Consider the following 13,874-nt stretch of genomic DNA (forward strand, 5'->3'; position numbering starts at 1 on the left):
AAGAATATGTCTTTTGAGTTTAATCCATTTATATTTAATGTGATTATTGTCACATTAAAGTTTATCTCTGCCATTTTATATTTTATCCCTTCAGTGTCTGAATTTAATGTCTATGTCCTCTCCTCTTCCTACCCAGTAAATACCAAGATCCTTAGCATACTCTCCCCTTGGTACCCCTATTTTGTTGGAATAGGTTGATGTGATATTTTAATTATTTTTATGAATATACTTTTATAAAAAGATGAATCTTCTAAAACTTTTCCTGACTTCTGTTATTTTGTTGCTTTTATCTGGGTTCATTTCTCATCCTGCCAGGTTGCATTCTTCAGAAGCTTTGAAAGAGGGTCTTTTTGTGGCAAACTTTGAGAGGTTATATACCTAGAATATCTTTATTTATCACTCAAGCTTAAGTGATAATTTACTTTGTTATGAAATTCTAAGTATGAGGTTTTTTTCCCCCTTAATATTTTGAGGGTAAGCTTTCATTGTCCTCTTGTTGGCCTGGTGTTAGTTGCTTGTGAAAAGTCTGATACTTGATCTTGTTCTTTTGTATGTGATCTCTCCTCTTCCCCTTGTTGGAAGCTTTTAAGTAATTTTTTTGTTTTGTTTTGGAAAGGCCTAACTTTCACTCTAGTATGCTTAGGTATAGGCTTTTATATTCTTAGCACTCTAAGCCATTTCAATCTAAGATCTCATATATTGAATTCTGTGAAATTCTTGGCCATTATTTTTTAAATTTCTTCCCCTTCATTTATTCTTTTCTTTGGTTATAGAATAGCTGTTAGGTAGATATTGATACTTATACTACTTATACTAGATCACTTTTTTAAAATATTTATTTATTTATTTATTTATTTATTTATTTATTTATTGAGAGAAAGAGACCAAGCCAGGGAGGGGCAGAGGAAGAAGGAGAGAGAGATCCCAAGCAGACTCTGCACTGTCAGCACAGAGCCTGACATGGGGCTCAAACCCACGAACTGTAAGATCATGACCTGAGCTAAAACCAAGAGTCAGAACACTTAACCATCTGAACCACCCAGTCAGTCACCCCTCTCTAGATCACTTTAACTTTTAAAGTTCTTTTTATCTCATTCTGCTGCTCTATGGGACATTTCCTGGACTTAGTCTTAAATTTTTTTTTTTAATGTTTATTTATTTTTGACAGAGAGAGAGAGAGGGAGACAGCATGAGTGGGGGAGGGTCAGAGAGAGGGAGACAGAATCTGAAGCAGACACCAGGCTCTGAGCTGTCGGCACAGAGCCAGATGCGGGGCTCAAGCTCACGAACTATGAGATCATGACCCAAGCCAAAGTCGGATGCTCAACTGACTGAGCCACCCAGGCGCCCCTTCCTGGACTTAGTCTTAAAGATTACTACATTGTACTTTGGTTCTATCCATTCTGTTATCCAAACCATTTTAAAATTTAAAAATCACAAACAGTATATTCTTTGTTCTTAACTGCTTATTCCTGCTTTATATTTCTACTACATGTTTCTCTTAAGTCTATACACTATGAATGTTTAAAATTCTTCTTTCAATTAGTTCTGCTTCAGAGGTTATTTCCTGTGCTTTTCGGTGTGGATGTGGGTTTGGGTGTTTGTCTCCTCTTCCTTTATTAGTAATTATTAAATATTTCCTCCTTTTTTTTTTCCTGTTACTCTTTTATCATCCTGAGATGCTGGTGAATTAAAAAAAAAAATTTTTTTTAATGTTTATTTATTTTTGAGAGACAGACAGAGTGTGAACGGGGAAGGGGTAGAGAGAGAGAGGGAGACACAGAATCTGAGGCAGGCTCCAGGTTCCAAGCTGTCAGCACAGAGCCTGACGCAGGGCTTGAACCCACGGAGTGGACCGTGAGATCATGACCTGAGGTGAAGTTGGACATTTAACTGACTGAGCCACCCAGACACCCCGAGATGCTGGTGCATTTAGAGTGAGAGGTGGATATACACTGAGTTCTACCATTCTTGGCATACACGTGGCTCTCGTTTCTTAGGGATACTTCTCTGCAGGCACTGCTTATCTCAGTAGGGTGCCTCCCTCTTTTCTATTTTAGTCCTGCTGTCTGGCTGTTTCTGCTGCTTTCCTATACTAAGGTAATGGTAGCATGGCTGATAATCTACCTAAGAAAATCCAGCCTAGTAAAAAGGCACACAGCTAGAATTCCTAACCTCAGTTTATTCTCCCCATCAGTGGATGCTGGCTTTTATATGCTCTGTGACTCCCTAACCATGCCCTAGCATTATCTGTGTGCTCCACTGTTTTTGAACTAGATTCTGAGATTCAGCAATCTAACGTCTACTGTCCTCTCCAGAGTAGAGTGGAGTTCCTGGTGTCTGGGAAGGCACCAACAACCAGCAGATGGTGCTGGTTTTTTACCTTTTCAGGAATCAAAAGCCATATTTTACTTTTACAGGTAATGGCTACTATAAGTGATTATTAATTTTTTTTCAAGTTGTCAGAACATCTTAAGAGTATTCAAGTATTTTTATGAAGAGATAAGAAGGAAATAAATGTATCTAACAATTTCTGTCTCCTTCCTCATGTATAAAATTGTGCTGTTCTGGTTACAGTGCATTTTGAATACCTTTTATGATAGGATAATTGACTTTTAACATATTGTGATCTGTAATAGCTACTATTTACTGAGTGCTTACTGTGTCCTGGGTACTACACTAAATGTTTTATGTATGTACTGTTGGTGAAAGACCAGGATGATTTCTCCAGTGAAAAGTTTTAACTTAATAGGTTTATAAGAATTGTGGATTACTATTGACTCTATAAGATAGAAATTATACTCACATAGTTTAACAGCAATAAATTCCATTAAAGTGATAAAATGTTTTACCTGTAGAAGAGGGAAATAATTGAAGGAGGAAACTTAGAGACTGTTTTTAATGAGAGAACTAAAACTTACAGAATTTGTCACTTTTATATAGTTCATGAGCTTTCTCTGTTTTTTGTTTGAGGGGGTATATATGGATGACAGAACCATTTTGTTTTTAGAGTATTTAACATTTATAGAATATTAGAAATAAAAATGTTACAAATAAATATGCTTGTGTGTTTTACACATAGATGTGAAAATAGAAAATAAATCATTCCATCTTCCTAAAGCAGTTTAAGTGGTCATTATTTCTCATCTAGTTTCATCTATAAAACTAATGTGCTTAACTGTTTAAATTTATTTTTTAGTAATAAACTAACCTTTACCACAGAGCCTAATTTTCTTCCATTATCCTGTGCTTTCTGATTGTACTTGCTGGTGGAACCCAGAACAATGATTGTATGAAGTGAAGAAGAAAAGACATGCAGATTAGAAAATTGCTGGGTTGGGGGGTGCCTGGGTGGCTCAGTCAGTTGAGTGTCCGACTTCAGCTCAGGTCATGATCTCACAGTTCATGAGTTCAAGCTCCACATTGGGCTTGCTGCTGTCAGTGAAGAGCCCATTTCTGATCCTCTGTCCCCCTTTCTCTGCCCCTCCCCTGCTTGTGCTCTCTCAAAAATAAATAAACATTTAAAAAAAGGAAGAAACTTGCTGGAATTATGTAGAGGGTTTTTTTGCTTGACATTATTTAGGCAATGAAACCTTTTTTTTTTTTTTAATTAAATGCAATCTACACACAGTAAAAGTCACTCTTTAGTATATTGCTCTGTGAGTTTTGACACATGTGAACAGTTGTATAAGCATCACCAGAATGAAGATCTAGAGAGCATTTCCATCACCCCCCAAATTGCTCTGTGTCCTTTTTAGGTAGCCTAGCATTCCATCTTCTATCCCTAGTAACAACTTATTTGTTTTATACCCCTTTAATTTTGCCTTTTTAAGAATATCAGATTAATGAAATTATACCATATGTAGACTTTTCAGTCCAGCTTCCTTTACTTAACATAGTGCTTCTGAAAATCATACGTATTGCCTGTGTCCATAGTTCACTCCTTTTTATTGCTAAGTAGTATTCCATTGTATGAATATGCTGCAGATTCTTTATCATTTCTTAGTTTAGGGAGGTTGGGGTTTCCCCAGGTTTTGGTGATTATAAATACTGTAAACATTCTCATATAAGTTTATGTGTGAATAGAAGTTTTCACATCATTTGGGTAAATACTAAAGAATGAAATTACTGGGTCAAACTATTAATACATATTGTATTTGAAGCTGCTAAACCATTTTTGGGAATGGCTGAACCATTTTACATTCTTATCAGCAATGTATGAAAATTCCAGTTGCTTCCCATGCTTGTTAAGGGCTTGGTAGTATTCGTTTCTTATTTTTAGCCATCCTAAAAGAAGTGTCATAGGCTGTCATTGTTCTTAGAACTTGCATTTCCCTAAATGAGTAGTGATGTTGAGCATTTTTTATGTTTATTTGCTATCTGCATATCTTCTTTGGTGAAGTATCTGTTCAAGTGTTTTCCTTTTTATTTTTTTTTCTTTTCTTTGAGAGAGAGTGAGTGCATATATGCATGGGGAGGACAGAAGGAGAGGGAGAGAGAGAATCATAAGCAGGCTTCACGCTCAGTGAGGAGCCCAACATGGGGCTCAGTCTTACAACTGTGAGATCATGACCTGAGCCAAAATCAAGAGTTGGACACTCAACTGACTGAGCCACCCAGGCGCTCCAGGGTATAAAGTATTTATCAGATACATCATTTGCACTTAACTTTCTCATAAACTGTTGCTTGTCTTTTTATTCTCTTTTCAGTATGTTTTTTAAAACAGTTATTGAGAAATAATTAATACAGTAAACTAAACATGTACAGAGTATCCATTTTGGTAAGCCTTGACATAGGTATACACCCGGGAAATCATCACCACAATCAAGATAATAAACGTATCCATCACTCTCGAAAGTCTCTGTGTGTCCCTTGGTAATTCTTCCATCCCACTTGTCACAGGCAGCCACTAATTTTTTTAAATTACAAATTAGTTTGCATTTTCTAGAATTTATTTAAGTGAAATCATATACTGTGTACTCTTTTTTCATTTAACAAAATTATTTTGCGATCCTTCTATGTTGTATCAAAGTTCAGTCTTGTTTTGTTGCCAAGTAGTATTCTGTTATATGGGTGTGCCACAATTGGGTTATATCTGGTTTGGGGCTATTATAAATATATATTAATTTTTGTTGCACAAATCTTCTTTTAAATGGATTTATACTTTCGTTTCTCTAGGAGTGAAATGGTTAGGTAATATGGTAAATGTGTTTAACTTTTTAAGAAGCTGGCAAACTGTTTTATAACATTTTACATTCTTATCAGCAATGTCTAAGAGGAGGTCTAGTTGATCCACATTATCATCAACATTTGATGGTCAGCCTTTAATTTTAGCTATCCGAGTAGGTTTGTAGTGATATATTTTTTAAGTGGTTTTTGTTTTTTTGTGTTTTTTTTGCATTTATTTATTTTTGAGAGACAGAGTGAGACAGTGCACAAGTGGAGGAGGGGCAGGGAGAGAGGGAAACACAGACTCCGAAGGAGGCTCCAGGCTCTGAGCTGTAAGCACAGAGCCTGACATGGGGCTTGAACCCACAAACTGTGAGATCCTGACCTGAGCTGAAGTCAGAAGCTCAACCGACTGAGCCACCCAGGCACCCCATGTAGTGAAATTATGGTTGGAATTTGGTTTTCCCTAATGACTAATGATGTATGTTTCATGTACTTATTTGCTGTTCATATATCTTTTTTGGTGAAGCGTCCAGATTGTTGGTGCACCTTTTCATTGGTTTGCTTTCCTTATATTCAGAGGGTTTTTTTTATATAATCTGAATATTATCAAATATGTGATTTGCAAATATTTTCTCCCACTCTGCAGCTTGCCCTTTCATTTTTTTATGAGGAGGAGGAATTTTTAATTTTGATAAACATAAATTTATCAAGTTTTTTTCTTTCAGGTATCATGCTTTTGACATACCTAAGGAATCTTTGGCTAATTCAAGGTCACAAATATTTTCTCCTGTTTTCTAGGTGTTTTATAGTTGTAGGTGTTTTCTTTCAACTTTATTGAGAAATAATTGACAACTATATATATTTAAAGTGCACAGTGTAATGATTTTATATATATATATATATATATATATATATATATATATACACTGTAGAATAATATGTAGTTTTCAATTTTATATTTAAATGTATGATTACTCTTGACTAAAATTTTGCATATGCGTCACATATGGATTGTTTAGTACTGCTAGTTTCCTTAAGTAATGCCTTAGTGACATTTCACAAATATTGATATGTTGTATTTTAATTTTCATTTCATTCAACATCTTTGTTATTTCCCCTTTGAGTTTTTCTTTGACCCATAGGTTTAGAAGTATTTGATATCCAAATGTTGGGCTTTTCCAGATATCCTTCAGTTACCATTTTCTAATATCATTCCATTGTGGTCAGAAAGCATACTTTTAATGCCTTGGATCTCTTTAAATTTATTGAGAGTTGATTTGTGGTCTAGAATGTGGTCTTTCTTGGTAAACGTTCTGTGTGCACATGAGAAGAAAGTGTATTCTGCTGTTGTTCATTGAAGTTTTTTATAAACGTCAGGTTACATATGTTGATAGTGTTACCCAACTCTAATGTATCCTTGATTTTCTATTTATTCTCTTAGTTATTAACAAAGAAGTATAGCTTATCTCTGAGAATAATTATGGATTTGCTTATTTCACCTTGGTATTTATCAGTTTTGATGTATTTTTGAAGCTCTCTCAATAGGTACCTAAATGTTTCTAGTGTATGTCCTCATGGTAAAATGACTGTTTTATGACCAAGAAATTATCTTTATCCTTGGTAATATTTTTGACTTGAAATCTACTTTGTCAGATATTCATATAGTCACTCTAGCATTCTTTTGACTAATGTCAGTATGGTATGTGGTTGTTTTTTTTTTCCATTCTTTTCCTTTAAAACTATTTGTTTCTTGGGGCACCTGGGTGGGTCAGTCGGTTAAGTATCTGACTTCAGCTCAGGTCATGATCTTGCAGTTTGTGAGTTCAAGCCCCACGTTGGGCTCTTTGCTGACAGCTCAGAGCCTGGGACCTGCGTCAGATTCGTTGTCTCCCTCTCTCTCTCTGCCCCTCCTCTGCTCGTGCTCTGTCTCTCCCAAAAATAAATAAACAACAAAAAAAATTTTTTTTAAATATTTGTTTCTTTATATTTAAAGTGCATTTTTGGACATACAGTATAGTTGGGCTGGCCTTTTTTTCTATTCTGATAATCTTTGCCTTTTAGTTGAGGGTGTTTAGACCATTTACATTTAATGTGACTAATGATCTGGTTAGGTTTAAATTCACCATCTTTCTGTTTTCTGTTTGTCTTGTCTGCTTTTTGTTTCCTTCCTCCTGTGCCATCTTTTGAATTGAGTATTTTTATGGTTCAGTTTTATCTCTTAGGTTTGTATATCAGCTGTAACTCTTTGTTTTAGAGATTGCTTTAACTTTCTGTAGTCTACCATGTACTAATGTTGTACATGTAGTATAATTACCTTAGAATATTGTACTTCCATTTCTCCCCTTTTGGCCTTTGTGCTTTTATTTTCTTATATAAAATAAGAATAAGAATGATTTTTTTCTTCTATGTATGTTGTAAACTAAACACTGCATAGTAATTAATTTTTTTAAAAGTTACCTTTTAAAGAGATTTAAACATTTTTTTTTAAATGTCATGTGTTTTTTCACATTGTTACCATTCTCCCTTCTCTTATTCTTTTGTTGTACATCCAGATTTCCATAAAATCTGACCACTATATCTGTCTTGGCTGAAATTAGAAGTCCCAGTGTTTCCACTCTTTGCTTTAAGGATTTATGATTTACAATTTAATGGTTGGGCTTCAGTCAGTACTTTTAGATGCCCTAACTACATGCTTTTTAGGGTGTTTTTTTTTCAATAATATTTACATCACACATTTAAAGATAGTTTTCATTCTTTAAAGATAGTATAAATGAGTTAGACTTATTCCTAGATATACATATTCATCTGCTGCTTTCAGTATTTCAATATTGAAGTTTTTTAGTATCTTGTAGTTAACTCTAAGTTCAGCTAGCTCTTAATATTCTAACATAAGACCAATGTGTCACTTCACCTTCAAAATAACATGCTTGTTATTTTCCTTTTCCTCTCCCCTTGTCATATGCAGAAAAATAATCCTATTTGAATAATCCTAATGAATGTACTCTTAGTGATCATTTAAGTCCTTTTGATAAGTTGGCATTTCTAGTAGAAATTAATAATAGTTTATTATACAAAGTGCAGTTTTATATATTTAGGATTCCCCTTAGTAATTCAGATGATTGTATCTTAAATGACTTAAAGGCACTTTAGGGCAATTAGGTGGGTGAAAATTTCTGTTTACAAAAGAGATCTATTTAGGGAAATAGAACTTAAAATTTTTGTTTAAATGGTTTCTTTTATAGAGTTATTTTAAAATAAATTTTTTCAGGGGGCCTGGGTGACTCAATTGGTTAAGGTCAAGATCTCATGGTGTACAGGATTGAGCCCCTCGCTGAGCTCTATGCTGAGAGGACAGAGCCTGCTTGGGATTCTCTCTCTCCCGCTCTGCCCTTCCCCGACTTGCACACGTTCTCTCTCTTTCAAAATAAATAAGTGAAGTTAAAAAAAAATTTTTTTAAATAAGCTTTTTCTAAGCTTTGAATAATCCAGGTAATGAGGAATCTCTAATGACTGAGCGAGTATGTCAAGTCACTAAAAACACCAACAATCTGTGGGTTCTGGGGAGAGTGGTGGTATAAAACTATAGTTCTATAAAAACTGTAAAACTATAGTTCTGTAAAACTGTAAAACTGTAGTTCTGTAAAACTATAGTTCATATATCTTTCTCGTTGGTAGTGTGTGAAAAAATCTTCTTTACCTCTGTTGCTGGTAGTCATTTCCTGTTTTGGGGGAAGGGGATGGTGAGGGAGATGCATTAAATCATTAAGAGACAGTTGAGGAGTAAGTTTTGTTGGGACAGCCCGCTTCTGGCAGGACATCATAAGGATCTTTGCAGACCCACTTCCCAGTGAAACTGGCAAAAATTACTTGTTTTGATAGCAGTCATTTAAAGTCTGAAAATGGTCCTAAGGGTCTACAACAAATGAAGAAAGAAAATCTGCTAAAACTTGGGAAGAACAGCCCAAGTCTGTGGTATTTGAACCAAGACTTGCTTCCTCTCTCCCCTTTTCTAACTCAACAAGATGGAACCTGCACTCCACACTGGTGCAGCCAAGAACACGGGATTCCCTCTCTCCTCACCACCTAGTTGGAGGGCACCTTCCTGAGAGGAGCAGATGTCAGGATTTCTCATTCTGCCCAGCTGCATGTTGCTGAGGCTACATGTTCTGGGCATGTGGGCCTGAGAGGCAGGGGCTTACTTCTGCTATCCCACTCATGGCACAGAAACGCTGCTTGTACACAGTGCCACTGAGAATTACTCATGTCTCAGCTCTTCAGGTAGCAGTTCCACACTGGGAGAAAGATGCAAGTTCCCTCCACGCTACCAAGCATTTTGGTCTCAAAGTTAGGTTGTCATTCTATAGTGAGCCACTATCCCTGCTCTCAGACCCATGGCTCAGAGAGTTATACAATAGAGAGTTCCGCATCTCTTTCCAAAGTAACTAACTTGATTTGTAACAATATGTGGAAAATATCAAGCCTACGGATATTCTCAGAAACAGTGGAGGTTGTGAAGGCAATGAGGAAGAGTTTGGTAGATGCATTGGAGGTAAATAAAGGATATTTTGGCTAGCTTGCTGGAGGGAACCAGGGAAATACTGAGCTTGAAGGAAACCTCCTAGGGTCAGAATAAATCGCAAATGTTGAGCTCCCTCCAAAGGAACTGAGATTTGTGTGGAGCAGTTTATGCTTCAGCATCGTTGAAAACAATAGAGCAATGAGCTGACAAGTAGTGCTGCTTAAAAGCTGGGTTTTGTAAGGGAAAGAGACAGGGAGCCCTGCCAAAACTGGTATCATTTCATGGTAACTTTGGGAATACCCAAGACTGTGCCTCCTGATGAGGAACACCAGGGGCTTCACACTGAGGAAAGATGAGGGAATAGACTTCACTGAAATGATTTAAGCAATGAGTTAATACAGTAAACAAATAAATAACAATAACAAACCCCAGAGGGAGGCAACCAGTATCCAGAGTCGGTACAGTACAGAATCTAAAATGTCCAGTTCCAACAGTATTAGAAGACATGGAAAGAAACAGGAAATTATGACCTCTATACCAGAAAAAAGGGCAGGCAACAGAGACTGCCGATTGAGTTGGTCAGATGTGAGATTTAACAAAGATTTCAGATTAGCTATTATAAATATATTTGGAGAACTAAAGAAACCAGGGCTAAAGAAGTAAGGGAAAGTATGATGACAGTTTCTATCAAATAGAGAATGTCAATTAAGAGAAATTATAAAAAACTAGTTGGAAATTCTGAGTTTGAAAAGTATGAAATGAAAAATTCACTAGAGGGGCTCAATGATAGACTTGAATTGGCAGAAGAAACAGCAAATTTGTAGTTAGATTGATAGAGATTATGCATTCTGAAGAACAAAAAAGAGTGAAGAATAATGAGTGAAGAATAATGAACAGAATCTCAGAGAAATGTAGGATACCATTAACTGTACTAGCATATATGTAATGGAAATACCAAGGGAAGGAAAGAGCGTACTTTAAGAAACAGTGGGTGAAACTTCCCAAATTAATTGAAAAACATTCATCTGCATATTTTGGAACCTTAGTGAACTCCAAGTAGGATAAATTGCAAGAGATTCACACACACACCTCAAAATAAAAATGCTGAAAGTCAAAGAAAAGGAGAAAATCTTGAAAGCAGGAAAAGCAACTCATCACTTACAAGGGAACCCCCAGTAAAATTAATAGTTAATTTCTTATCAGACAGAGGGCATAATACAGTGGGATAAACACAATCAGAAGTGCTGAAAGAGAAAAAATTGCCAACCTGGGTGCCTGGGTGGCTCAGTCTGACTTTGGTTCAGGTCATGATCTCACAGTTTGTGAGTTTGGGCCCTGCATCGGGCTCTGTGCTGACAGCTCAGAGCCTGGAGCCTGCTTTGGATTCTGTGTCTCCCTCTCTCTCTGCCCCTCCCCAACTTGTGCTTTGTCTCTCTCTGCCTCTCAAAAATAAAGAAAAAAAAAAAAAAGAAAAAAAAAATTGCCAGCCAAGAATCTTATCTTTCAAAAAGGAAGGCTAAATAAAAACATTCTCACACAAAACTGAGAGGATTTGTTGCTAACAGACCCACTTTATAAGAAACACTAAAGAAAGTTCTTTAGGCTAAAAGCAATGACCCCACACAGTAATTCTAACACCCTCCCCCCAGTCCCCCCACACAAGAGCATCAGCATAGATAATTACATGATAATAAAAGATAATATAAATGCATATTTCTCCTCCCTTTTACTGATTTTAAAAGCAGTTGTGTAAACAATAAGTATATAATGTATTTTGAGCCTATAACACATAGAAATGTAGTATATATGCTCATAACAGCATAAAGGAAGCTTATGGGAGCAAAGCTGTATTAAACTAAAAAAATGACTCCACATGGTAACTTGAATTCACAGGAATAAATCAAGAGAACCAGAAATGATAAATGTGAGGTTAATAAAAGCTATAAGTATATACTTGCTCTCTTCTCTCAGCTTCTTTAAAGGTCCTAATAATATAAGGTAATAGTTATAACATTTATACTTTGAGTAATATTTTATTATTGACTTTATAACATTTATAGATGTAGTGTGTATATAACAATAATAGCTCAAAAAGGGGGGAAAAGAAATAGAGCTGTATGGGAATAATGTTTTTATATCTCATTGGAGTTAGTATAAATCTGAAGCCTAATCTGATAAAATATGTGTGGAAAGCCCTAGAACAAGCATGAAGGGAGTAACTTTTTAAAAAAAAATCACTAAAAAGATTAAAATACTACATTAGAAAATATGCACTTAATGCAAAACAGAGCAGTAAAGGAGGAAAAGAGCAACAAAATATAAGACACATGGCAAACAAAAAGTAAGGTGATAGACATAAATCCAGCTGTATTGATGATATTAAATATAAATGTAGTAAATAATCAAAAGGCATTGTTATCAGGCTGGATTAAAAAAAATAGGTACAGGATCTAACCATATGCTCTCTTTAGGAGACATACTTTAGATGCAAGATACAAATATATCAGAACTAAAAGTATGGCAAAAGGTGTATCATGCAAACAGCAACCATAAGAAAGCCGGAGTGGTTAATGCTAATATCAGATAAAATACACTTTAAAATGATAAAAAATAAAGTCATTGGAGATAATGATACAAGTGTCACTTCATTAGGAAAGATACAATTATACATATATGCATCTAACAACAAAGCCCTGAGAAATGAAGCAAAACCTAACAGAAATGAAGAAATAGACAATAGTTATGGCTCCCCCATTTTTAGTATTGGATAGAACAATGAGGCAGAAGATTAAGAAGAAATATAAAGTCTTAGGGGTGCCTGGTAGGCTCAGTTGATTTAGCGTCCAACTTTGGCTCAGGTCATGATCTTGCAGTCTGAATTCAAGCCCCGTGTTGGGCTCTGTGCTGACAGCTTGGAGCCTGGAGCCTGCTTTGGATTCTGTGTCTCCCTCCCTCTCTGCCCCTCCCCCACCCTCACTCTGTCTCTCTCTCAAAAAATAAACAAACATTAAAAAAAATTTTTTTTAAAGCAACATAGAGTCTTGAACAGACAACTATATGTAATAGACATCTATAGAACACTCTACCCAACAATAGCAGAATACGTATTCTTCTAAAGAGCACATGGAACATTTTCCAGGAAATACCATATGCTAGGCTATAGAACCAACCTCAATATATTTAAAAAGATAGAATTAATACAAGGCATAGTTTCAAACCACAATGAATGATACTAGAGATAAATAATCCTGGGAAACTCACAAATGTGTAGAACTTAAACAGGATACTCTTTTTTGTTTTAAGTTTATTTATTTTGAGAGAGAAAGGAGGGGAAGGAGGGAGAAGGGGAGGGGCAGAAACAGAGGGGGAGAGAGAGAATCCCATGCAGGCTCCATGCTGTCAGTGCGGAGCCCGACGTGGGTCTCAAACTCATGAACCGTGAGGTCATGACCTGAAATCATGGGTCAGATGCTTAACCGAGCTGCCTTAAGCAAGATACACTTAAATAACCAATGGGACAAAAAGAAAATCAAAAGTGAAGTTAGGAAATACCATGAGATGAATGAAAATGAAGACACAACATACGAAACATGACTGTAGCTAATGCAGTGCTTAGAAAGATGTTTATAATTTTAAATGTATGCTTAAAAAGAAGAAAGGTGTCCACAACCCAAGCTACTTTAAGACACTGGAAAAGAGTAAATTAAAACTACACCAAGAAAAGGAAGGAAATTATAAAAATTATAGCAGAAATCAAAGGAAATAAAGCCATAGAGAAAGGTAATAAAACCAAAAGCTGGTTCTTTGAAAATATCAACAAAATTGACAAACACTTTTGCTAGGAGGGTCTTTTTTTCATTGACCAAGAAGAAAAAAAAAGAAGACTCAAATTACCAGAATGAGAGGTAAAAGATGGAACATAATTATTGTTCTTACAGAAATAAGGATTGTAAAGGAATAACAAGTACATGCCAATAAATTAGATAATTTATATGACATGGACAAATTCCTAAGACACCACTCCCAAAACTGACTCAAGAAAAATAGAGAGAATCTGAATAGTCTATGAGAAGTAAAAAGATTGAATTAGTAATCAAAAAACTACCCACAAAGAAAAACCCAGGCCCAGATGCTTTCACTAGTGAGCTCTACCAAACATGGAAAAAAAAAAAAAAAAAAGAAT

The 13,874-nt window shown here is 35.6% G+C and overlaps 1 protein-coding gene and 1 long non-coding RNA gene across 2 annotated transcripts in view; both read left to right on the forward strand.

Moving 5' to 3' along the window:
• Positions 1–13,874, forward strand: part of ARID2 (AT-rich interaction domain 2) — a 166,880-nt gene that overhangs the window by 25,100 nt on the left and 127,906 nt on the right. The gene's annotated exons all lie outside the window — the stretch shown is intronic.
• Positions 6,082–13,179, forward strand: LOC125920191 (uncharacterized). Its single transcript, XR_007456980.1, has 2 exons — positions 6,082–10,978; positions 13,135–13,179. It is a non-coding gene; the product is annotated as an uncharacterized LOC125920191 (long non-coding RNA).

The sequence above is a fragment of the Panthera uncia genome, chromosome B4 (assembly GCF_023721935.1).
Source record: "Panthera uncia isolate 11264 chromosome B4, Puncia_PCG_1.0, whole genome shotgun sequence".
In the NCBI taxonomy this organism is placed as follows: Eukaryota; Metazoa; Chordata; class Mammalia; order Carnivora; family Felidae; genus Panthera; species Panthera uncia.